Source organism: Anomaloglossus baeobatrachus, chromosome 12, assembly GCF_048569485.1.
Source record: "Anomaloglossus baeobatrachus isolate aAnoBae1 chromosome 12, aAnoBae1.hap1, whole genome shotgun sequence".
In the NCBI taxonomy this organism is placed as follows: Eukaryota; Metazoa; Chordata; class Amphibia; order Anura; family Aromobatidae; genus Anomaloglossus; species Anomaloglossus baeobatrachus.
This window is the reverse complement of record NC_134364.1, coordinates 138,685,636-138,711,891: the sequence shown is the minus strand read 5'-3', so window position 1 is coordinate 138,711,891 and position 26,256 is coordinate 138,685,636.

Sequence of the window (26,256 nt, the reverse complement as noted above, 5' to 3'; positions counted from 1 at the left end):
TTCATGTGATCGTGGCTCTATATAATCCTCACACGTCTCTTCTTCATGTGATCGCGGCTCTATATAATCCTCACGTCTGTTCTTCATGTGATCGCGGCTCTATATAATCCTCACGTCTGTTCTTCATGTGATCGCGGCTCTATATAATCCTCACACGTCTGCTCTTCATGTGATCGCGGCTCTATATAATCCTCACACGTCTGTTCTTCATGTTATCGCGGCTCTATATAATCCTCCTGCGTCTCTTCTTCATGTGATCGCGGCTCTATATAATCCTCACACGTCTCTTCTTCATGTGATCGCGGCTCTATATAATCCTCACACGTCTCTTCATGTTATCGCGGCTCTATATAATCCTCACACGTCTCTTCATGTTATCGCGGCTCTATATAATCCTCACGTCTGTTCATGTGATCGTGGCTCTATATAATCCTCACATGTCCCTTCTTCATGTGATCGCGGCTCTATATAATCCTCACGTCTGTTCTTCATGTGATCGCGGCTCTATATAATCCTCACACGTCTGTCCTTCATGTGATCGTGGCTCTATATAATCCTCACACGTCTGTTCTTCATGTGATCGCGGCTCTATATAATCCTCACACGTCTCTTCTTCATGTGATCGTGGCTCTATATAATCCTCACGTCTGTTCTTCATGTGATCGCGGCTCTATATAATCCTCACACGTCTGTTCTTCATGTGATCGCGGCTCTATATAATCCTCACGTCTGTTCTTCATGTGATCGCGGCTCTATATAATCCTCACGTCTGTTCTTCATGTGATCGCGGCTGTATATAATCCTCACGTCTGTTCTTCATGTGATCGCGGCTCTATATAATCCTCACGTCTGTCCTTCATGTGATCGCGGCTCTATATAATCCTCACACGTCTCTTCTTCATGTGATCGCGGCTCTATATAATCCTCACGTCTGTTCTTCATGTGATCGCGGCTCTATATAATCCTCACACGTCTGTTTTTCATGTGATCGTGGCTCTATATAATCCTCACGTCTGTCCTTCATGTGATCGCGGCTCTATATAATCCTCACACGTCTCTTCTTCATGTGATCGCGGCTCTATATAATCCTCACACGTCTCTTCATGTTATCGCGGCTCTATATAATCCTCACACGTCTCTTCATGTTATCGCGGCTCTATATAATCCTCACGTCTGTTCATGTGATCGTGGCTCTATATAATCCTCACATGTCCCTTCTTCATGTGATTGCGGCTCTATATAATCCTCACGTCTGTTCTTCATGTGATCGCGGCTCTATATAATCCTCACACGTCTGTCCTTCATGTGATCGTGGCTCTATATAATCCTCACACGTCTGTTCTTCATGTGATCGCGGCTCTATATAATCCTCACACGTCTCTTCTTCATGTGATCGTGGCTCTATATAATCCTCACGTCTGTTCTTCATGTGATCGCGGCTCTATATAATCCTCACACGTCTGTTCTTCACGTGATCGTGGCTCTATATAATCCTCACACGTCTCTTCATGTGATCGCGGCTCTATATAATCCTCACGTCTGTTCTTCATGTGATCGCGGCTCTATATAATCCTCACACGTCTCTCCTTCATGTGATCGCAGCTCTATATAATCCTCAAGTCTGTTCTTCATGTGATCGCGGCTCTATATAATCCTCACACGTCTGTTCTTCATGTGATCGCGGCTCTATATAATCCTCACGTCTGTTCTTCATGTGATCGCGGCTCTTTATAATCCTCACGTCTGTTCTTCATGTGATCGCGGCTCTATATAATCCTTACATGTCTCTTCTTCATGTGATCGCGGCTCTATATAATCGTCACACGTCTCTTCTTCATGTGATCGCGGCTCTATATAATCCTCACACGTCTCTTCATGTTATCGCGGCTCTATATAATCCTCACGCGTCTGTTCTTCATGTGATTGTGGCTCTATATAATCCTCACACGTCTGTTCTTCATGTGATCGCGGCTATATATAATCCTCATGCGTCTCTACTTCATGTGATCGCGGCTTTATATAATCCTCACATGTCTCTTCTTCATGTGATCGCGGCTCTATATAATCCTCACACGTCTCTTCTTCATGTGATCGTGGCTCTATATAATCCTCACACGTCTCTTCTTCATGTGATCGCGGCTCTATATAATCCTCACGTCTGTTCTTCATGTGATCGCGGCTCTATATAATCCTCACGTCTGTTCTTCATGTGATCGCGGCTCTATATAATCCTCACACGTCTGCTCTTCATGTGATCGCGGCTCTATATAATCCTCACACGTCTGTTCTTCATGTGATCGTGGCTCTATATAATCCTCACACGTCTGTTCTTCATGTGATCGCGGCTCTATATAATCCTCACGTCTGTTCTTCATGTGATCGCGGCTCTATATAATCCTCACACGTCTGTCCTTCATGTGATCGTGGCTCTATATAATCCTCACACGTCTATTCTTCATGTGATCGCGGCTCTATATAATCCTCACACGTCTCTTCTTCATGTGATCGTGGCTCTATATAATCCTCACGTCTGTTCTTCATGTGATCGCGGCTCTATATAATCCTCACACGTCTGTTCTTCACGTGATCGTGGCTCTATATAATCCTCACACGTCTCTTCATGTGATCGCGGCTCTATATAATCCTCACGTCTGTTCTTCATGTGATCGCGGCTCTATATAATCCTCACACGTCTCTCCTTCATGTGATCGCAGCTCTATATAATCCTCAAGTCTGTTCTTCATGTGATCGCGGCTCTATATAATCCTCACACGTCTGTTCTTCATGTGATCGCGGCTCTATATAATCCTCACGTCTGTTCTTCATGTGATCGCGGCTCTTTATAATCCTCACGTCTGTTCTTCATGTGATCGCGGCTCTATATAATCCTTACATGTCTCTTCTTCATGTGATCGCGGCTCTATATAATCGTCACACGTCTCTTCTTCATGTGATCGCGGCTCTATATAATCCTCACACGTCTCTTCATGTTATCGCGGCTCTATATAATCCTCACGCGTCTCTTCTTCATGTTATCGCGGCTCTATATAATCCTCACACGTCTGTTCTTCATGTGATCGCGGCTATATATAATCCTCATGCGTCTCTACTTCATGTGATCGCGGCTTTATATAATCCTCACATGTCTCTTCTTCATGTGATCGCGGCTCTATATAATCCTCACACGTCTCTTCTTCATGTGATCGTGGCTCTATATAATCCTCACACGTCTCTTCTTCATGTGATCGCGGCTCTATATAATCCTCACGTCTGTTCTTCATGTGATCGCGGCTCTATATAATCCTCACGTCTGTTCTTCATGTGATCGCGGCTCTATATAATCCTCACACGTCTGCTCTTCATGTGATCGCGGCTCTATATAATCCTCACACGTCTGTTCTTCATGTTATCGCGGCTCTATATAATCCTCCTGCGTCTCTTCTTCATGTGATCGCGGCTCTATATAATCCTCACACGTCTCTTCTTCATGTGATCGCGGCTCTATATAATCCTCACACGTCTCTTCATGTTATCGCGGCTCTATATAATCCTCACACGTCTCTTCATGTTATCGCGGCTCTATATAATCCTCACGTCTGTTCATGTGATCGTGGCTCTATATAATCCTCACATGTCCCTTCTTCATGTGATCGCGGCTCTATATAATCCTCACGTCTGTTCTTCATGTGATCGCGGCTCTATATAATCCTCACACGTCTGTCCTTCATGTGATCGTGGCTCTATATAATCCTCACACGTCTGTTCTTCATGTGATCGCGGCTCTATATAATCCTCACACGTCTCTTCTTCATGTGATCGTGGCTCTATATAATCCTCACGTCTGTTCTTCATGTGATCGCGGCTCTATATAATCCTCACACGTCTGTTCTTCACGTGATCGTGGCTCTATATAATCCTCACACGTCTCTTCATGTGATCGCGGCTCTATATAATCCTCACGTCTGTTCTTCATGTGATCGCGGCTCTATATAATCCTCACACGTCTCTCCTTCATGTGATCACAGCTCTATATAATCCTCAAGTCTGTTCTTCATGTGATCGCGGCTCTATATAATCCTCACACGTCTGTTCTTCATGTGATCGCGGCTCTATATAATCCTCACGTCTGTTCTTCATGTGATCGCGGCTCTTTATAATCCTCACGTCTGTTCTTCATGTGATCGCGGCTCTATATAATCCTTACATGTCTCTTCTTCATGTGATCGCGGCTCTATATAATCGTCACACGTCTCTTCTTCATGTGATCGCGGCTCTATATAATCCTCACACGTCTCTTCATGTTATCGCGGCTCTATATAATCCTCACGCGTCTGTTCTTCATGTGATTGTGGCTCTATATAATCCTCACACGTCTGTTCTTCATGTGATCGCGGCTATATATAATCCTCATGCGTCTCTACTTCATGTGATCGCGGCTTTATATAATCCTCACATGTCTCTTCTTCATGTGATCGCGGCTCTATATAATCCTCACACGTCTCTTCTTCATGTGATCGTGGCTCTATATAATCCTCACACGTCTCTTCTTCATGTGATCGCGGCTCTATATAATCCTCACGTCTGTTCTTCATGTGATCGCGGCTCTATATAATCCTCACGTCTGTTCTTCATGTGATCGCGGCTCTATATAATCCTCACACGTCTGCTCTTCATGTGATCGCGGCTCTATATAATCCTCACACGTCTGTTCTTCATGTGATCGTGGCTCTATATAATCCTCACACGTCTGTTCTTCATGTGATCGCGGCTCTATATAATCCTCACGTCTGTTCTTCATGTGATCGCGGCTCTATATAATCCTCACACGTCTGTCCTTCATGTGATCGTGGCTCTATATAATCCTCACACGTCTATTCTTCATGTGATCGCGGCTCTATATAATCCTCACACGTCTCTTCTTCATGTGATCGTGGCTCTATATAATCCTCACGTCTGTTCTTCATGTGATCGCGGCTCTATATAATCCTCATACGTCTGTTCTTCACGTGATCGTGGCTCTATATAATCCTCACACGTCTCTTCATGTGATCGCGGCTCTATATAATCCTCACGTCTGTTATTCATGTGATCGCGGCTCTATATAATCCTCACACGTCTCTCCTTCATGTGATCGCAGCTCTATATAATCCTCAAGTCTGTTCTTCATGTGATCGCGGCTCTATATAATCCTCACACGTCTGTTCTTCATGTGATCGCGGCTCTATATAATCCTCACGTCTGTTCTTCATGTGATCGCGGCTCTTTATAATCCTCACGTCTGTTCTTCATGTGATCGCGGCTCTATATAATCCTTACATGTCTCTTCTTCATGTGATCGCGGCTCTATATAATCGTCACACGTCTCTTCTTCATGTGATCGCGGCTCTATATAATCCTCACACGTCTCTTCATGTTATCGCGGCTCTATATAATCCTCACGCGTCTCTTCTTCATGTTATCGCGGCTCTATATAATCCTCACACGTCTGTTCTTCATGTGATTGTGGCTCTATATAATCCTCACACGTCTGTTCTTCATGTGATCGCGGCTATATATAATCCTCATGCGTCTCTACTTCATGTGATCGCGGCTTTATATAATCCTCACATGTCTCTTCTTCATGTGATCGCGGCTCTATATAATCCTCACACGTCTCTTCTTCATGTGATCGTGGCTCTATATAATCCTCACACGTCTCTTCTTCATGTGATCGCGGCTCTATATAATCCTCACGTCTGTTCTTCATGTGATCGCGGCTCTATATAATCCTCACGTCTGTTCTTCATGTGATCGCGGCTCTATATAATCCTCACACGTCTGCTCTTCATGTGATCGCGGCTCTATATAATCCTCACACGTCTGTTCTTCATGTTATCGCGGCTCTATATAATCCTCCTGCGTCTCTTCTTCATGTGATCGCGGCTCTATATAATCCTCACACGTCTGTTCTTCATGTGATCGCGGCTCTATATAATCCTCACACGTCTGTTCTTCATGTGATCGTGGCTCTATATAATCCTCACACGTCTGTTCTTCATGTGATCGCGGCTCTACATAATCCTCACGTCTGTTCTTCATGTGATCGCGGCTCTATATAATCCTCACACGTCTGTCCTTCATGTGATCGCGGCTCTATATAATCCTCACACGTCTGTTCTTCATGTGATCGCGGCTCTATATAATCCTCACACGTCTCTTCTTCATGTGATCGTGGCTCTATATAATCCTCACGTCTGTTCTTCATGTGATCTCGGCTCTATATAATCCTCACACGTCTGTTCTTCATGTGATCGTGGCTCTATATAATCCTCACACGTATGTTCTTCATGTGATCGCGGCTCTATATAATCCTCACGTCTGTTCTTCATGTGATCGCGGCTCTATATAATTCTCACACATCTCTCCTTCATGTGATCGCGGCTCTATATAATCCTCAAGTCTGTTCTTCATGTGATCGCGGCTCTATATAATCCTCACACGTCTGTTCTTCATGTGATCGCGGCTCTATATATTCCTCACGTCTGTTCTTCATGTGATCGCGGCTCTATATAATCCTCACGTCTGTTCTTCATGTGATCGCGGCTCTATATAATCCTCACACGTCTGTTCTTCATGTGATCGCGGCTCTATATAATCCTCACGTCTGTTCTTCATGTGATCGCGGCTCTATATAATCCTCACGTCTGTCCTTCATGTGATCGCGGCTCTATATAATCCTCACACGTCTCTTCTTCATGTGATCGCGGCTCTATATAATCCTCACGTCTGTTCTTCATGTGATCGCGGCTCTATATAATCCTCACACGTCTGTTTTTCATGTGATCGTGGCTCTATATAATCCTCACGTCTGTCCTTCATGTGATCGCGGCTCTATATAATCCTCACACGTCTCTTCTTCATGTGATCGCGGCTCTATATAATCCTCACACGTCTCTTCATGTTATCGCGGCTCTATATAATCCTCACGCGTCTCTTCTTCATGTTATCGCGGCTCTATATAATCCTCACGTCTGTTCATGTGATCGCGGCTCTATATAATCCTCACATGTCCCTTCTTCATGTGATCGCGGCTCTATATAATCCTCACGTCTGTTCTTCATGTGATCGCGGCTCTATATAATCCTCACACGTCTGTTCTTCATGTGATCGCGGTCTCTATAATCCTCACACGTCTGTTCTTCATGTGATCGTGGCTCTATATAATCCTCACACGTCTGTTCTTCATGTGATCGCGGCTCTATATAATCTTCACGTCTGTTCTTCATGTGATCGCGGCTCTATATAATCCTCACACGTCTCTTCTTCATGTGATCGTGGCTCTATATAATCCTCACGTCTGTTCTTCATGTGATCGCGGCTCTATATAATCCTCACACGTCTGTTCTTCACGTGATCGTGGCTCTATATAATCCTCACACGTCTCTTCATGTGATCGCGGCTCTATATAATCATCACACGTCTCTTCTTCATGTGATCGCGGCTCTATATAATCCTCACACGTCTCTCCTTCATGTGATCGCAGCTCTATATAATCCTCAAGTCTGTTCTTCATGTGATCACGGCTCTATATAATCCTCACACGTCTGTTCTTCATGTGATCGCGGCTCTATATAATCCTCACGTCTGTTCTTCATGTGATCGCGGCTCTTTATAATCCTCACGTCTGTTCTTCATGTGATCGCGGCTCTATATAATCCTTACATGTCTCTTCTTCATGTGATCGCGGCTCTATATAATCGTCACACGTCTCTTCTTCATGTGATCGCGGCTCTATATAATCCTCACACATCTGTTCTTCATGTGATTGTGGCTCTATATAATCCTCACACGTCTGTTCTTCATGTGATCGCGGCTATATATAATCCTCATGCGTCTCTTCTTCATGTGATCGCGGCTTTATATAATCCTCACATGTCTCTTCTTCATGTGATCGCGGCTCTATATAATCCTCACACGTCTCTTCTTCATGTGATCGTGGCTCTATATAATCCTCACACGTCTCTTCTTCATGTGATCGCGGCTCTATATAATCCTCACGTCTGTTCTTCATGTGATCGCGGCTCTATATAATCCTCACGTCTGTTCTTCATGTGATCGCGGCTCTATATAATCCTCACACGTCTGTTCTTCATGTGATCGCGGCTCTATATAATCCTCACACGTCTGTTCTTCATGTGATCGTGGCTCTATATAATCCTCACACGTCTGTTCTTCATGTGATCGCGGCTCTATATAATCCTCACGTCTGTTCTTCATGTGATCGCGGCTCTATATAATCCTCACACGTCTGTCCTTCATGTGATCGCGGCTCTATATAATCCTCACACGTCTGTTCTTCATGTGATCGCGGCTCTATATAATCCTCACACGTCTCTTCTTCATGTGATCGCGGCTCTATATAATCCTCACACGTCTGTTCTTCATGTGATCTCGGCTCTATATAATCCTCACACGTCTGTTCTTCATGTGATCGTGGCTCTATATAATCCTCACACGTATGTTCTTCATGTGATCGCGGCTCTATATAATCCTCACGTCTGTTCTTCATGTGATCGCGGCTCTATATAATCCTCACACGTCTGTTCTTCATGTGATCGCGGCTCTATATAATCCTCACGTCTGTTCTTCATGTGATCGCGGCTCTATATAATCCTCACGTCTGTTCTTCATGTGATCGCGGCTCTATATAATCCTCACGTCTGTTCTTCATGTGATCGCGGCTCTATATAATCCTCACACGTCTTTTCTTCATGTGATCGCGGCTCTATATAATCCTCACACGTCTCTTCTTCATGTGATCGTGGCTCTATATAATCCTCACACGTCTGTTCTTCATGTGATCGCGGCTCTATATAATCCTCACACGTCTGTTATTCATGTGATCGCGGCTCTATATAATCCTCACACGTCTGTCCTTCATGTGATCGCGGCTCTATATAATCCTCACGTCTGTCCTTCATGTGATCGCGGCTCTATATAATCCTCACACGTCTGTTCTTCATGTGATCGCGGCTCTATATAATCCTCACGTCTGTCCTTCATGTGATCGCGGCTCTATATAATCCTCACACGTCTGTTCTTCATGTGATCGTGGCTCTATATAATCCTCACGTCTGTTCTTCATGTGATCGCGGCTCTATATAATCCTCAAGTCTGTTCTTCATGTGATCGCGGCTCCATATAATCCTCACACGTATGTTCTTCATGTGATCTCGGCTCTATATAATCCTCACGTCTGTTCTTGATGTGATCGCGGCTCTATATAATCCTCACGTCTGTTCTTCATGTGATCGTGGCTCTATATAATCCTCATGCGTCTCTTCTTCATGTGATCGCGGCTCTATATAATCCTCACGTCTGTTCTTCATGTGATCGCGGCTCTATATAATCCTCACACGTCTCTTCTTCATGTGATCGCGGCTCTATATAATCCTCACACGTCTGTTTTTCATGTGATCGTGGCTCTATATAATCTTCACGTCTGTCCTTCATGTGATCGCGGCTCTATATAATCCTCACACGTCTCTTCTTCATGTGATCGCGGCTCTATATAATCCTCACGCGTCTCTTCTTCATGTTATCGCGGCTCTATATAATCCTCACGCGTCTCTTCTTCATGTTATCGCGGCTCTATATAATCCTAACGTCTGTTCATGTGATCGCGGCTCTATATAATCCTCACGTCTGTTCTTCATGTGATCGCGGCTCTATATAATCCTCACACGTCTGTTCTTCATGTGATCGCGGCTCTATATAATCCTCACACGTCTGTTCTTCATGTGATCGTGGCTCTATATAATCCTCACACGTCTGTTCTTCTTGTGATCGCGGCTCTATATAATCCTCACGCGTCTCTTCTTCATGTGATCGCGGCTCTATATAATCCTCACACGTCTCTTCTTCATGTGATCGCAGCTCTATATAATCCTCACGTGTCTCTTCATGTTATCGCGGCTCTATATAATCCTCACACGTCTGTTCTTCATGTGATCGCGGCTCTATATAATCCTCACGCGTCTCTTCTTCATGTTATCGCGGCTCTATATAATCCTCACGCGTCTCTTCTTCATGTGATCGCGGCTCTATATAATCCTCACGTCTGTTCTTCATGTGATCGCGGCTCTATATAATCCTCAAGTCTGTTCTTCATGTTATCGCGGCTCTATATAATCCTCACACGTCTCTTCTTCATGTGATCGCGGCTCTATATAATCCTCACGTCTTCTTCATGTGATCGCGGCTCTATATAATCCTCACACGTCTGTTCTTCATGTGATCGCGGCTCTAAATAATCATCACGTGTCTCTTCATGTGATCGCGGCTCTGTATAATCCTCACGTCTGTCCTTCATGTGATCACAGCTCTATAAAATCCTCACATGTCTCTTCATGTTATCGCGGCTCTATATAATCCTCACACGTCTGTTCTTCATGTGATCGCGGCTCTATATAATCCTCACACGTCTGTTCTTCATGTGATCGCGGCTCTATATAATCCTCACGCGTCTCTTCATGTGATCGCGGCTCTATATAATCTTTACGCGTCTCTTCTTCATGTTATCGCGGCTCTATATAATCCTCACGCGTCTCTTCTTCATGTGATCGCGGCTCTATATAATCCTCACACGTCTGTTCTTCATGTGATTGCGGCTCTATATAATCATCACGTGTCTCTTCATGTGATCGCGGCTCTGTATAATCCTCACGTCTGTCCTTCATGTGATCGCAGCTCTATATAATCCTCACGTCTGTTCTTCATGTGATCGCGGCTCTATATAATCCTCACACGTCTGTTCTTCATGTGATCGTGGCTCTATATAATCCTCACGTCTGTTCTTCATGTTATCGCGGCTCTATATAATCCTCACACGTCTGTTCTTCATGTGATCGCGGCTCTATATAATCCTCACACGTCTGTTCTTCATGTGATCGCGGCTCTATATAATCCTCACGCGTCTCTTCATGTGATCGCGGCTCTATATAATCTTTACGCGTCTCTTCTTCATGTTATCGCGGCTCTATATAATCCTCACGCGTCTCTTCTTCATGTGATCGCGGCTCTATATAATCCTCACACGTCTGTTCTTCATGTGATCGCGGCTCTATATAATCTTCACGCGTCTCTTCTTCATGTTATCGCGGCTCTATATAATCCTCATGCGTCTCTTCTTCATGTGATCGCGGCTCTCTATAATCCTCACACGTCTGTTCTTCATGTGATCGTGGCTCTATATAATCCTCACGCGTCTCTTCTTCATGTTATCGCGGCTCTATATAATCCTCACGCGTCTCTTCTTCATGTTATCGCGGCTCTATATAATCCTCACGTCTGTTCTTCATGTGATCGCGGCTCTATATAATCCTCACGCGTCTCTTCATGTGATCGCGGCTCTGTATAATCCTCACGTCTGTTCTTCATGTGATCGCGGCTCTATATAATCCTCACGTCTGTTCTTCATGTGATCGCGGCTCTGTATAATCCTCACACGTCTGTTCTTCATGTGATCGCGGCTCTATATAATCCTCACACGTCTGTTCTTCATGTGATCGCGGCTCTATATAATCCTCACACGTCTGTTCTTCATGTGATTGCGGCTCTATATAATCATCACGTGTCTCTTCATGTGATCGCGGCTCTGTATAATCCTCACGTCTGTCCTTCATGTGATCGCAGCTCTATATAATCCTCACGTCTGTTCTTCATGTGATCGCGGCTCTATATAATCCTCACACGTCTGTTCTTCATGTGATCGTGGCTCTATATAATCCTCACGTCTGTTCTTCATGTTATCGCGGCTCTATATAATCCTCACACGTCTGTTCTTCATGTGATCGCGGCTCTATATAATCCTCACACGTCTGTTCTTCATGTGATCGCGGCTCTATATAATCCTCACGCGTCTCTTCATGTGATCGCGGCTCTATATAATCTTTACGCGTCTCTTCTTCATGTTATCGCGGCTCTATATAATCCTCACGCGTCTCTTCTTCATGTGATCGCGGCTCTATATAATCCTCACACATCTGTTCTTCATGTGATCGCGGCTCTATATAATCTTCACGCGTCTCTTCTTCATGTTATCGCGGCTCTATATAATCCTCATGCGTCTCTTCTTCATGTGATCGCGGCTCTCTATAATCCTCACACGTCTGTTCTTCATGTGATCGTGGCTCTATATAATCCTCACGCGTCTCTTCTTCATGTTATCGCGGCTCTATATAATCCTCACGCGTCTCTTCTTCATGTTATCGCGGCTCTATATAATCCTCACGTCTGTTCTTCATGTGATCGCGGCTCTATATAATCCTCACGCGTCTCTTCATGTGATCGCGGCTCTGTATAATCCTCACGTCTGTTCTTCATGTGATCGCGGCTCTATATAATCCTCACGTCTGTTCTTCATGTGATCGCGGCTCTGTATAATCCTCACACGTCTGTTCTTCATGTGATCGCGGCTCTATATAATCCTCACACGTCTGTTCTTCATGTGATCGCGGCTCTATATAATCCTCACACGTCTGTTCTTCACGTGATCGCGGCTCTACATAATCCTCACACGTCTCTTCATGTGATCGCGGCTCTATATAATCCTCACACGTCTCTTCTTCATCTGATCGAGGCTCTATATTATCCGGTTTCTTTGCTCTGGCACTGTCTGGGTGTGTGTTACAGGGGGAGCGTGACCATCACTAAGTGCTTTTGTCCAGCTCAATATTTCCTAATTAATTCTCAGCCTTGAGAGCAGAGATTAGAGAAAAAATCCAAATTACAGCTCAGCCGTGCGTGCGATGTATTGACGGACACACGTGACCAGAGGCGGCCTGTCAGAAGCTTTTCAGCAGACTCTATCTGGCTTCTGGTGTAAAGATGGTGTGGTGTTTGGGGATCAGGATATCCCGGGGGTCGGCTCCTGCGGGGAGGATGAAGGGGTCCCTGCTCTGCGGGGTGGCTCGGCTGATGGGACTAATGTCTTTTTTTTTTCCCTTCCAGTTTGCGGCGCAATGACTACACGGTTCAGGTGAATGTTAACGACTACCTTGACATTTACTGCCCACATTATAACGATACGATGGCGGATCACCGGATGGAGCAGTATATCCTGTACATGGTGAATTATGAGGGCTACCACTCCTGCAACACCAGCCATGGCTTCAAGCGCTGGGAATGTAACCGGCCGCACTCCCCGCACAGCCCCATAAAGTTCTCGGAGAAGTTTCAGCGGTACAGCGCCTTTTCTCTGGGGTACGAGTTCCACGCGGGACACAACTACTACTACATCTGTGAGTACCGGAGGGTAGAGCCGCATTGGGGCCATCACGTACATTCAGCAAGCGCGCTGGAGATCTCAGTGTCCCAGGAACAGAACCAAGGCGTTACATTTTATCCCAGTGGTGAGCCGCCTGCAGCCTCCGACAAAGGAGCGTCTTACCTTGCGTTTGTTAGATGGAGGACGTGTCATCTGACTCTGGGTTTGTGCACCATGTATTGCATGCCTGCACTGTCCTGTAATACGGATGCCTGTATACAGCGGTGTAATAAGACTGGTGCATATCTCACCCTAGTGGTCAAAATATAGAATTGCACATGTGATCAGTGCAGTGGATGTTGCTCACTGACACAGGAGGAGCCGCTGCCTCTGAGTCTGCGAGTGATCACTGCCATCCATCTACCCCAGAGCGAAGGCTCACACCGGATTGTGGGATCTGTCCGGCTGATGTATGGGCTCCTCGCACCCCAAATTCTGCCGGATGTAAGGGGGATGGCCTCACTCCCAAGTCACATGTGAGGGGGCACTAATCACAGCAGGCAGGTGGAGGCTCCCGCTGCAGTCATCTGTCGTCCGGTGGATGGACATCCCCGGTCCCCTTACAGGATCTCTCCTGCTGATACTCAGTTGAACCCTTCAGTTGTTCCTCCTGGTATTTTAGTCTTAATTTTTACATTGCACCCATTCTTATTGTTTTTTGTTTTTTTTTCTTTTTCCAGCAACACCAACCCACAACCACCGGCACTCGTGCCTGAAGATGAAAGTGTCCGTGTGCTGCGCAACCAGTAAGTGTTTAAAACCTGGGACCTGGGGGGATGGTGATTGCTTACTGTTGTCAGGACTACGTCAGGTGCGTGGTAATGGTGTCGAACTTCCCCCGCAGCGGCTCATTCTGGAGAGAAGCACGCTCCCACCCTGCCCCAATTCACGATAGGACCAGAGGTGAAGATTGAAGACCTAGGTGATTCTGCTCACCAGGGCTGTGGAGTTGGAGTCGTGGAGTCGGAGCTAATTTTGATGGAGTCGGAGCCGGAGTCGGAGCTAATTTTGATGGAGCCGAAGTCGCAGCTCATTTTGATGGAGTCGGAGTCGGTATAAAATGAACCGGCTCCGACTCCTAGAATATATAATAAATTGGGCACAGTAGTGCAATGCAGAATGTGTTGAATATTTTTTCATAGGAATTTGGGAAAGTTATGAAATGTCCTATAAATGGCTGTTCTGTTCCTGATCTAAGGCTACATTCACACACAGCGTTTTTGCTGCGTTTTTTGAGGATACATTTGTCAGCTGCAAAAGCAGATCAGCTTTTTAAAAAACTGCATCACCTGAAAGGTTTTTGAGCTCATAAAAAAGCATTAGAAAAAGGCCACACGAGCTGACTGCTCATTCTTTGTGAGGATCCTCACAAAACGCTGTGTCTGAATGTCCTATCTTGTCACCCATTGCCTTTGCTGGGATGCCCAGAGTCACTGCATTTCACTCAATTATTTTGCCATTGTGAAGCCCCGAGAACGCTGTGTCGGTGCATTACCTTCAGGGACTCCACTCTGCTGGATCCTGTCACGGTTAGGAAATCTTCTATTTGTCGTGACGCCACTCTCAGAATTGCGGTCAGTGGTGACCGCCACTGCAGGTTGAGGGTCGCCTGGGGCTGATGGTGTGTGCAGTCAGTTGGGATAGCCTCCTGAGAGTGAGGCAAGCCCCAGGGCCCTGTATAGGTGTGTAGAACCACAAGGCGCAGAATAACTCCACACAAGCAGGATGTCTTTCAGGGGTTTTACTCACAGTTGATGGCAGGGTGAGTAACCCGGGCGTAGCTGGGATGAACCAGGCTGGAACCAGGTATCCTTCAGGCTGACTTCTGATGGTGACTACCAACTCGCCTTCCTTAGCCCTTGGTGGTTTGGGGTAACCCCGACTTTTAGTCCCTATGGGGGTCACCCAGGGAAGTTGCTGAAGCCTCTCTCCCCTTCGTTTGCCGTTTGCTTGTTGCCTGGACCAGATCACTCCAGCTGCTTGCCTCCTGTGGACTATGGGTCCTAACTGTGGCTACGTGGCTGCGGCTTTTGGGTGTTGTGGTGTGGGCTTTGAGGGCCCCACACCGGCAGGTTTAGCAAGGAAAGGTGGATCTATCCCCGCTCCGGGATCTGCCGCCCGTTTGGGCCTGGTACTCCCTAGCAGTCTCCTTACTTCCCACTCTGTGCTCTCTCTTTAGCTGGAGACGGGTTTCGGGTAGCACTCCTAGGTGACCGTTCTCCCCCGTCGGTAGCCACTGCGCGGGCGCTGTCAGACTGCAACAGCCCCAGGGGTAGGGGTCAGCTCCTCTCGGAGCTCCCTGGACTCTGCACTAAACCGGCTCACTGCTCCTCCTCTCCTGTTCTTGCCTACGCCACCTAGCAACCAGGCTCTCCACCACACCCCTTGAGTGGAGATGGAGGCGTTTTACCCCCTCCACTATTCCAGTGGAGGTGAAGGCTTTGCCCCCTCCTGGGATCCCCAGGGGTCCTCTCAAAGGTACATGTGTGAGACCTGATCACTATGCGCCTGTGTAGTCACACCTCGGTCAGCCTTCTGGATTACCTGTTTTGTACTGTCCCCAGCATGGGTGCAGTACTCAGTGGTGCCTGACCAGGTCAGGGGCGCCACATTCCCCCTTAGTTATCACCAGCACGTCCTCGGGCTGCAAGACAACATTTTAAAATGCATAAAACAGTAAAAACATGGTAAAACATTTAAAACCACCAGGTACCATACATCACCACCCTCCACCCACAAGTCTGTTAACCCACCCAAAACCCTCTCGCGTTGGCCGCGCCTTCAGCCACTTCTGGCAGGATGTAGAGGCGGCTTTCATGGTCTGGTGGTCTTCAGGGCATACCTGGCCTGGTGAAGCCGCGCCTTCAGCCACTTCTGGCAGGATCCAGAGGCGGCCTTCACAGTTGGTGCTGACCAGGTACCCTCTTTGTGGTGGAGAGCCAGGCCCCATAAACAGGCATGCTCTCTGGTTGCAGGTAAGCCAAGGCCCTATATACGGACGTGCTCCCTGGTTGCAGACGAGCCAAGCCCCTAAACAGGCTGACTCTGGTGGTGGTGGTGCCCTCTGGTGTAACTATTTACACTGCGAGAGTTTGTGGCTATAGCCAGTTCATAGCCTTAAGGTTCATTTCTCACATTAGTTTATGTGGGCACATCTCTTAAACTTATAAACGTTGCAAAACTTCAAACTTTAACTTCTGTACTTTACTTTACTTTACTCCTCCATACCAGGGCTTGGGCCTGTAGGGCTGCGGCACCTGTTGGTTTCTCGATCTCTTTCATCGTCCGTAGTGGTCTCATCAGTGGGTTCTTTGTCTGTTCTTTCTCTATCTCTGTCTTTTCTTTCTTCCTCTGTGTCTGTTTCTTTTTCTTTAGGACATGGCGTAACATCTAGGGCATACCAGCCTCTTTCTCCTTGATGCATTGTAAATTGCACTGTGTCTCCCATCCTTAGGTTCCTTCCAGGATGTCCTCTGGGCAGATGAGCTCTAACGTCTCTTCTATTGACAAAAATGCCGTCCTTCATACCAGGTGCAACTATAAAGCCGTATCCTGATTTTAGGCTGAAATCTTCTACTACTCCTCGACAAAGGGGTCCTCTGACCTGGGCTTTGGCCCTTCTCAGGAACCGTTTCTCCTCTAAGTCTCTGGCCGTTATTTCATCTTTCTGTTCTGGAGACGGTGGTGCAGGGGTGAACTTGGATCTGCTACGGCGCCGTGTCTTGCGGACTGGATTCTGCGGGGTACAGCTTACAAGCTCCCAGGTGAGGCTTTTGGGCAGATCTTCTTCAGCGGAGGGTATCGGGTCTTCTTCGTCCCAGCGGGAGTAGGGCAACATCTCTGGCTCGGGGTATGAATCCACTGCTGATGGTTCCGGAGTCAGCTTCTCAGCCTTCTGGCCTCCCCTCCCCCTTAGTTCTTCAGAGCACTCCTGTTGTGGCAGCGCCGGGGATGGGTGGTCATCAGCAGGCCCGGGCGGGGGACTCTTTGGCGTGGTTGCTGCAGGAGTCGCCTTGGGGGTATGCGGAGGGAGCAGATACCGGTCCACCATCTCCTGTGGGAACTTGGCCTCCAGGTCAGCCTTCAGTCTCCAGTATTCGGGGTCCGCACCTATCAGGGACTTCCTAGCAGGGACTTCCTTAGACTGGGGAGCGGTGTCCGCTCTGGCCTTGCAGGCCGGGGTAAACAATGGTACGTCTGTCTTGTCTTGGCGGGCCGCGCCCTGTATGGCGGCGGCCTGGTCTTGGCGGGCCGCGCCCTGCATGGCGGCGGCCTGAATTGGCGTCGCAGCTGCGATGAGATCTGTGCAGGCTGGGCTGGGCGTCGCTGCAGTGACCGGAGCTTGGCGGGCCGCACCTGGCGTGGCTGCGGCCTGGTTCAGCGTCTCACTTGCGGCGCGGACGAGCGTCGCTGCTGCGGTGGGGTCTTGGCGGGCCGGGCCTAGCAAGGCGGCGGCCTGGGTCAGCGTCACACCCGCGGCATGGATGAGGGTCGCGGTGGCAGCCGGATCTTTGCGGGCCGGACTGGGCGTTGCTGCAGGGACCGGGTCTCGGTGGGCCGAGCAGGGCATCGCTGCGGCGGCCTGGGCTTGGCGGGCTGCGCCTGGCGTGGCTGCGGCCTGCTTCAGCGTCGCCGCGCCGGACGCCTTTTCAGGGACCGCGGGCATGGCAGCAGGGATCGGGGCACTCGCGCTGGCAGGGGCAACACTGGACTCACCCATCGTTGGCAGCATCGGGGTCTGAGTCGTCACCGCCCGGTCTGGCACTCGGCGCGCGGCTCTCTCTTCGTAGGCCTGAACCGCCGCGGTCATTCCCAGGAACTCCGCACGTCCCTTTCTGATCAGCCTTCCGACCCTGGCCTCCAGTTGATCGCAGAACTCGGCGAGCTCCCGACACCACCAGGCAGCGGAGCCTGGCTCTGGGTCTCTGCATTCAGACGCCATTTTCTCTAACAACAAGCTGCTGGCTTCTTTTCCGTTCCGCCGTCTCTGGACGCTTCCGCTCTCTTCACAAGCGAGGTCAGAACTCTGCAGGGGGTCTCTGGGTAGCCACACCTCTTCGTGGGCGGTAACTTCTCCCAGCGCGGGCTGCTGTTGTTTTTCAGCGCGCTTTTCATGGTGGCAATATGGCGGCGCTTCCAATTTTTCAAGCGGACCGCCCAGGCACATGGTCACCTGTCTAGACAGGTCTAGTCCTTATCCTGTTCGTGACGCCAGATGTGAAGCCCCGAGAACGCTGTGTCGGTGCATTACCTTCAGGGACTCCACTCTGCTGGATCCTGTCACGGTTAGGAAATCTTCTATTTGTCGTGACGCCACTCTCAGAATTGCGGTCAGTGGTGACCGCCACTGCAGGTTGAGGGTCGCCTGGGGCTGATGGTGTGTGCAGTCAGTTGGGATAGCCTCCTGAGAGTGAGGCAAGCCCCAGGGCCCTGTATAGGTGTGTAGAACCACAAGGCGCAGAATAACTCCACACAAGCAGGATGTCTTTCAGGGGTTTTACTCACAGTTGATGGCAGGGTGAGTAACCCGGGCGTAGCTGGGATGAACCAGGCTGGAACCAGGTATCCTTCAGGCTGACTTCTGATGGTGACTACCAACTCGCCTTCCTTAGCCCTTGGTGGTTTGGGGTAACCCCGACTTTTAGTCCCTATGGGGGTCACCCAGGGAAGTTGCTGAAGCCTCTCTCCCCTTCGTTTGCCGTTTGCTTGTTGCCTGGACCAGATCACTCCAGCTGCTTGCCTCCTGTGGACTATGGGTCCTAACTGTGGCTACGTGGCTGCGGCTTTTGGGTGTTGTGGTGTGGGCTTTGAGGGCCCCACACCGGCAGGTTTAGCAAGGAAAGGTGGATCTATCCCCGCTCCGGGATCTGCCGCCCGTTTGGGCCTGGTACTCCCTAGCAGTCTCCTTACTTCCCACTCTGTGCTCTCTCTTTAGCTGGAGACGGGTTTCGGGTAGCACTCCTAGGTGACCGTTCTCCCCCGTCGGTAGCCACTGCGCGGGCGCTGTCAGACTGCAACAGCCCCAGGGGTAGGGGTCAGCTCCTCTCGGAGCTCCCTGGACTCTGCACTAAACCGGCTCACTGCTCCTCCTCTCCTGTTCTTGCCTACGCCACCTAGCAACCAGGCTCTCCACCACACCCCTTGAGTGGAGATGGAGGCGTTTTACCCCCTCCACTATTCCAGTGGAGGTGAAGGCTTTGCCCCCTCCTGGGATCCCCAGGGGTCCTCTCAAAGGTACATGTGTGAGACCTGATCACTATGCGCCTGTGTAGTCACACCTCGGTCAGCCTTCTGGATTACCTGTTTTGTACTGTCCCCAGCATGGGTGCAGTACTCAGTGGTGCCTGACCAGGTCAGGGGCGCCACACCATCAATATTCGATATTTGTAAAGAAGAAAGAAATTGTTAGCAAGACACTGGCAGTAACAGATAGTAAAGCTCATCACAGCAGCCAGCTTCTCCAGGCCTTAGTGGAAAAAGTTCTGCAAGATTACCAACTCAAAAAAGAACAGGTTCTTGCTATTGTAAAGGACAATGCTTCAAACTTGATAAGTACAATTAAACTGATGAATGAGAGTAATGAACAACAGCTAGAAGAAAATTTAGGATTTAGTATGTGTGAGATGGAGCCACAGCGCTGCTCATGTAACGGAGGAACAAACAGATATTACAACAGAAGAACAGCAAAATGATACTTTAGGATTAGATGATCTTGTTGAAGCTGCTTCAAAACTGCTGTCATGTGACCCGGAAGTTGTGGTGTTGCCACTGTACTGTATCGTACTATACTGGCGTGCGCCGCATCCGCCAAACTGGTGAAAAGCCGGATGTGTGAAACTGGGCGGACATGCTGGAAATCTAATTGGAAAAGTGAGGAAGTTGGTTATTGCCGCCAGAACCCCTAAAATTGATTCCATCTTGAAGAAATGTGCTGGGAAAGGCGCAATTGTTGATCAAGCCACTCGGTGAGGCAGTACTTATTTAATGACTGATCGATTGCTTGAACTAAAATCATTTCTTATAGATATGGTAAACCCTCAAGTAACCTTAAATGAAGGTCATTGGACACAGGTGGCTAAATTGAAGGAATTGCTTAATCACCCATTTACCGTGACTAAAAAATTACAAGCTGAGGATTTAACTCCTGGCATTTTCATATGGGAGTGGAAGAACTTGCTATTTTGCCTGTCCCAAAGAGGAGGTTTAATCGCAGATGGCATTTCTGCTTCAATGAAACGGAGAGATACACAGCTATTGGAAAATAAAATTCTTCTGACAGCTGTTTATGTGGACCCAAGTCTTCGTATACTGCTTGATGATCAGCAGCTTACTAAAGGAAAAGAAGCTTTGAGTGAGGTAGCAGTTAGGATGAGCGGCTACAGGACTGCCAGGCGCAAGAGGACTTGGGTCCTGACAGTGCTACTGCTGCCATATCTTCATCCTCATCAGATGAGGAGTTTAACTTTGAGAAGTATTTGGATGACATGAAGCAGCAAAGTGTTGCCGCAAGGAAAAAGATTTCCCTCTGTCACCTATAGCAGTAGATTGACCAGATTTCAGTAAAATGTTTCACTTGCTCTCAAAGAAATAGAAAAATTCAACCGTTCATCAAAACTGACTGTGCATGAGGCAATTCCTTTATACCCGGAAATTGTTAGAGATGTTGCCCATGTGGTTATTGCTTTGCCTCCAACCCAAGTTACTGTAGAGAGGATGTTCTCTAGCCTTAATATTAGGTCACATCAGGTCATCTGTGAAGGAGGATCTGATGGAGGCAATTCTATTTCTTACAACAAATTCATAGACTAAACAAATGTTATTTACTATGTTTTTGTTGAAAACTGTTTTTTGCCACCAACATAGTGTTTTATATATATATATATATATATATATATATATATATATAGGTAATGCACTATGTAAGTGGCAAAAAACATTTTTCATCAAAAACATACTAAATATTTAGCATAATGCTCATATTTAAGTGAAAAATATATTGTAGTATAATGTGAACATCAGACATTTAATCATATTTATGATACAATAATCAAGATATTTAGATAGAACATAAAATATATTTATTGTAATACAACTTTAGAACACAAACTAATAAATTGTAAATATGTAATATATATAATATATAATTATACAGTGTGTGTGTATATATATTCCACAAGATATATATGTAGTCTACTGTATATTACATATTGTATGACATATTTACAATTTATTAGTTTTTTGTGTTCTAAAGTTGTATCCAATAAATATATTTTATGTTCTATTAAAATATCTTGATTATTGTATCATAAAAATTAAATGTCTGATGATCACATACACATGTTGATGTCCTACAATAAATTTTTCACCTAACTATAAGCAATATATGTAGGAGTCGGAGTGGTGGAGTCTGAGTCGGTGCAAGGGAAATTGAAGAGTCTGAGTCGAAGGTTTAGCTTACCGACTCCACAGCCCTGCTGCTCACTCGTGGTGCGCTGTCTCCCCCTGCAGGATGGTCGACTCATAGCAGTTTCTCACACTTCCTCACATGCTGGTGTCCGGATCATATTCTACAGGAGGTGCCCATAGATGCAGATCGGTAGTTGATGACCCGCAGAGTGGTCTCGTGCCTCATCCATGACAGGCCATCACACCCATCAAATATGGTAGTCTGCAGGCACCTGCTACTTGTGCCCGGTGTCGTCCCGAAAGATTCGGAAATTGCAGCCAAGTGTTTGACTGGATTAGTGATTGAGCTCTGACTACCCGGGACTAAGACACCAGCTTCATTGCTGCTGTTGGAATGTAGATTAGATTGTTCCTGGCCGGCCAGATAATCACACGAGCTGCTTCCCTTCATCGTGTTTAGCTGTTATTGCCGCCCGCACGACGGTGTCACAGGGCGACTCTGAGCTTAATGTTTTTGGGCTCCCAAAGACACTGCTGCTCCTGTCATAAATATAAACCTCCTTGGGTGTTGTGTAAGTAAACCCTTGTCTAATGTGCATCTTGTAGGCGGCCGCTATATATATTGTGACCTACATACTGGACGGTCACCTCCATCTGCTGTCTCCTCTTGGCTTAAATGTACTTTTGTGTTCAAGGGACATGTTGTTCAGTCTCGCTAGTCCCCTCTGGTGTTTAAGTCCTCTGCAGACATCACATGGACGATCCCACTCATCTACCTTCACTCTCCACCTTCCTACATCAATCACCTTTTTCATGCTCTACATCCCCTGACTGACCTCGGCCCCTGCCCTCCGCCTACCTCTGACTATGACCTCGACCCCTACCCTCCACCCATATCTCGGACTGCAACCGGGGCCCTTGCCCTTTGCCCGCATCTTGGACTGGGACTCTGGCCCTTGCCCTTTGCCCGCATCTTGGACTGGGACTCTGGTCCGTGCCCTCTGCCCGCCTCTTGGACTGGGACTCTGGTCCGTGCCCTCTGCCCGCCTCTTGGACTGGGACTCTGGTCCGTGCCCTCTGCCCGCCTCTTGGACTGGGACTCTGGTCCGTGCCCTCTGCCCGCCTCTTGGACTGGGACTCTGGTCCGTGCCCTCTGCCCGCCTCTTGGACTGGGAACCTGGTCCGTGCCCTCCGCCCACCTCTTGGACTGGGAACCTGGTCCGTGCCCTCCGCCCGCCTCTTGGACTGGGAACCTGGTCCGTGCCCTCCGTCCGCCCATTGGACTGGGACTCTGGTCTGTGCCCTCTGCCCGCCCATTGGACTGGGACTCTGGTCCGTGCCCTCTGCCCGCCCATTGGACTGGGACTCTGGTCCGTGCCCTCTGCCTGCCCATTGGACTGGGACTCTGGTCCGTGCCCTCTGCCCCCGCTCATTGGACTGGGACTCTGGTCCGTGCCCTCTGCCCGCCTCTTGGACTGGGACTCTGGTCCATGCCCTCTGCCCGCCTCTTGGACTGGGACTCTGGTCCGTGCCCTCTGCCCGCCTCTTGGACTGCCACTTGAGCCCATTTCTGCTTTACTTTTGGACACCAGATCTTGCTTTCCTCCATTCACCTTTTTCCTCCTGTATTTCAGGTAACTTTAATCCAGAGATCCCCAAGTTGGAGAAGAGCATTAGTGGGATGAGCCCGAAGCGAGAACACTTACAATTGACGGTGGCCGTCTCTCTGCTCCTAATGACTCTCTTGGCGTCTTAGTTTTCTTGTTTCAGGCTGAAGACCTCGGAGAAATGAATGCAATCTCCACATTCAGAACTCTGTAAGGACTGTGCAGGTTGGGGAGCGGCTGATGGGAGGAGGAGCAGCGTCCTTAATCTCATTTATTTTTTATTTTTTTAACAAAAATCTTTTTTTTTTTATTAAGACTGAACCTGCGGCACTAAAATCACAACCCTGACACTAGTGGACACTATCGAGGTCTTGTGATTTCTTGAATAATATCATTGAGCAGACAGGACCAAGGAGCTGCTGTCTAGAGCTTGTGATCCACAGGGCCCTGCTCTGCCCCGGCCCACAACATACAACTGGCGGCCACACCTATGGGCTGTTATTACTTGAGTGCCTCTGCCCGTTAGGTTCCTGCGAGGATAGGATGCACGCCGAGTGCAGGACCTTGGGGTGACAACAGACCATCGTTTTAGTCAGCCTTACAATCCCCTGAGTTGTTTTTTTCCATTCCTCCTGGACATGTTGCCCTTTGGTTCTTTTCTGGATGCCCTTGTGATCTCTTGCCCAGATTACCGCCAGCCTCATGGATTTTCCTGGCCAAGTGCATTGAGCACAGTATCAGAACCCTTTACCAAATGTTTGTCTCTAACACTTTCTGGTGCCATATTGTGTACTTTTCCTTCCCAAGGTCCTCAGACACCTTATATCAATAAGCCAACCTGATTCAATGGATGATAAAACTGCAAAACACCGGAAGAGGTGGAAGTACCAGACCTGCAGTGATGGCCACTGTTCCTTCTGGATGTCCAGGCTCAGAATTAGGATTAGCTTCCAGGCTTCTGTGGGTCCAGGACTAGCAATGGACAGTCATTAAACCAATGTTCCCTATGTGAGATGTAGCAGAGCCTGGACGCAGCAGACAGAGCGCCCTCAGCTGGTCACAGCTCCACGACAACTGTCCCACAACTCTACAGAGATGAGAGGAAATTGCACTAAATTACCCCAGACCCCTCCACCGGGGACATCCACTGGTCGATAGTCAATACCCTGGGAATTCTTGATGGACAGCTGGGGAACCAGCGCATCCGTAATACAGCAGGACCCCACTGTACAGAGCCGAACGGGAAGAGCAGCATGCAGGAGACAGAATGGCGTTGTAAATACATATCTATCTATATTTTATGTATACCATCCCTGTGATGACGTATACATTGTCCCTTCTGACTGAACTGTAAATACAAATGTTGTCTTCTATGAAGGCAAGTCTCCACCTATGCAATGCACAGACACTTTGAGAATAAATATCAGACTGACCTTTTTATGAACGGCATCGGCTGTGATTTTCATATAATGCTGTAAACCTAGAAAATGAATAAAAGAATAAACCTGACTAGTCACTTGTACTTGCAGGGGAGGGTGAGGAACAAGGTGCAAGTACCAGCCCGACATCAACCCTGTCCTCACCCGTGGCTCAATGTTGGCTTATACCCAACACCTCAACGGTCTCCGCTCACCTCTCATCAGGAATACCCAATACTTCCCTGGTCCCCGCTCACCTCTCGTCGGAATACCCAACACCTCCACGGTGCCCGCTCGTCGGGAATACCCATCATGGCCACGGCTCTCGTCGGAAATACCAAACACCTTCACGGCCACGGCTCTCCTCTCGTCGGGAATACCCAACACCTCCACTGCTACGGCTCTCCTCTCGTCGGGAATACCCAACACCTCGACTGCCACCATGCCTCCACTGTATTCTTCTTGCCATATCCATGGTCCTCGTGTCCCTCTCGCCTAGAACACCCGACACATGCGAGGTCCCCCTGCTCCACTCGCCTAGAACACCCCACACATGCGAGGTCCCCCTGCTCCACTCGCCTAGAACACCCCACACATGCGAGGTCCCCCTGCTCCACTCGCCTAGAACACCCCACACATGCGAGGTCCCTCTGCTCATGTGCAATACATGACATCTATTATCCCAGCACCTTTGTTCGTCTAGGGTACACAACACTTCAATGGGAGCATGGATGGTTCTTGCACCCCTCTCACCTGCCATAACACTTAGGGTAAATCTATATATTGTGTTCCTTTTTCCTGTAATGACTTCTGGTGTAAATCTATGTATTCCTCTATCCTATAATATCACAAATTTGAGGTAAACAGATGGTCCTCATGTTGCACTGCCTTTCACACCTGTACACAACCTCTGCCTGCGCTCTCGCTCCCAGGTCAGGAATTTCAATGCTGCCTCCTTCCACCCACAGTCTGGGAAAATCTGATACCCTCACTTCTCTTAAAAAGCTGATAAACTGCGCCCTTCATTCACCTCAGTATGTTCGGGACCTGCATGATCTCTGTCTACTGCAGCAGTAGCTGAAGTGACCAGTAGAGGGCACCATGATCAGTCTACTGCAGGAGGTGTCACCAGCAGAGGGCACCATAATCTGTCTACTGCATACCGTGTTTCCCCGAAAATAAGACGTCCCCCGAAAATAAGACATAGCAGGAGTATTCAGGGATGCTTTAATATAAGACATCCCCTGAAAATAAAACATAGCTGAGGTCAATAATGAAGTGTCATGCAGCGGTGAAAGAGTTAAAGACACTGCAGGACACTTCATTATAGGCAGCGGACACCCCCAGAAGAGAGAAGACAGAAGAAAGAAGACCCCCGATCATACTCACAAGACGCCGACCGGGAGCAGGTGAGCGCATCAAGGTCCTGCAGCGGCGGAACACACACGCACACACGCACATAAGAACAGACACACACACATCAGATCACACTCACTCTCACACACACATCAGATCGCAT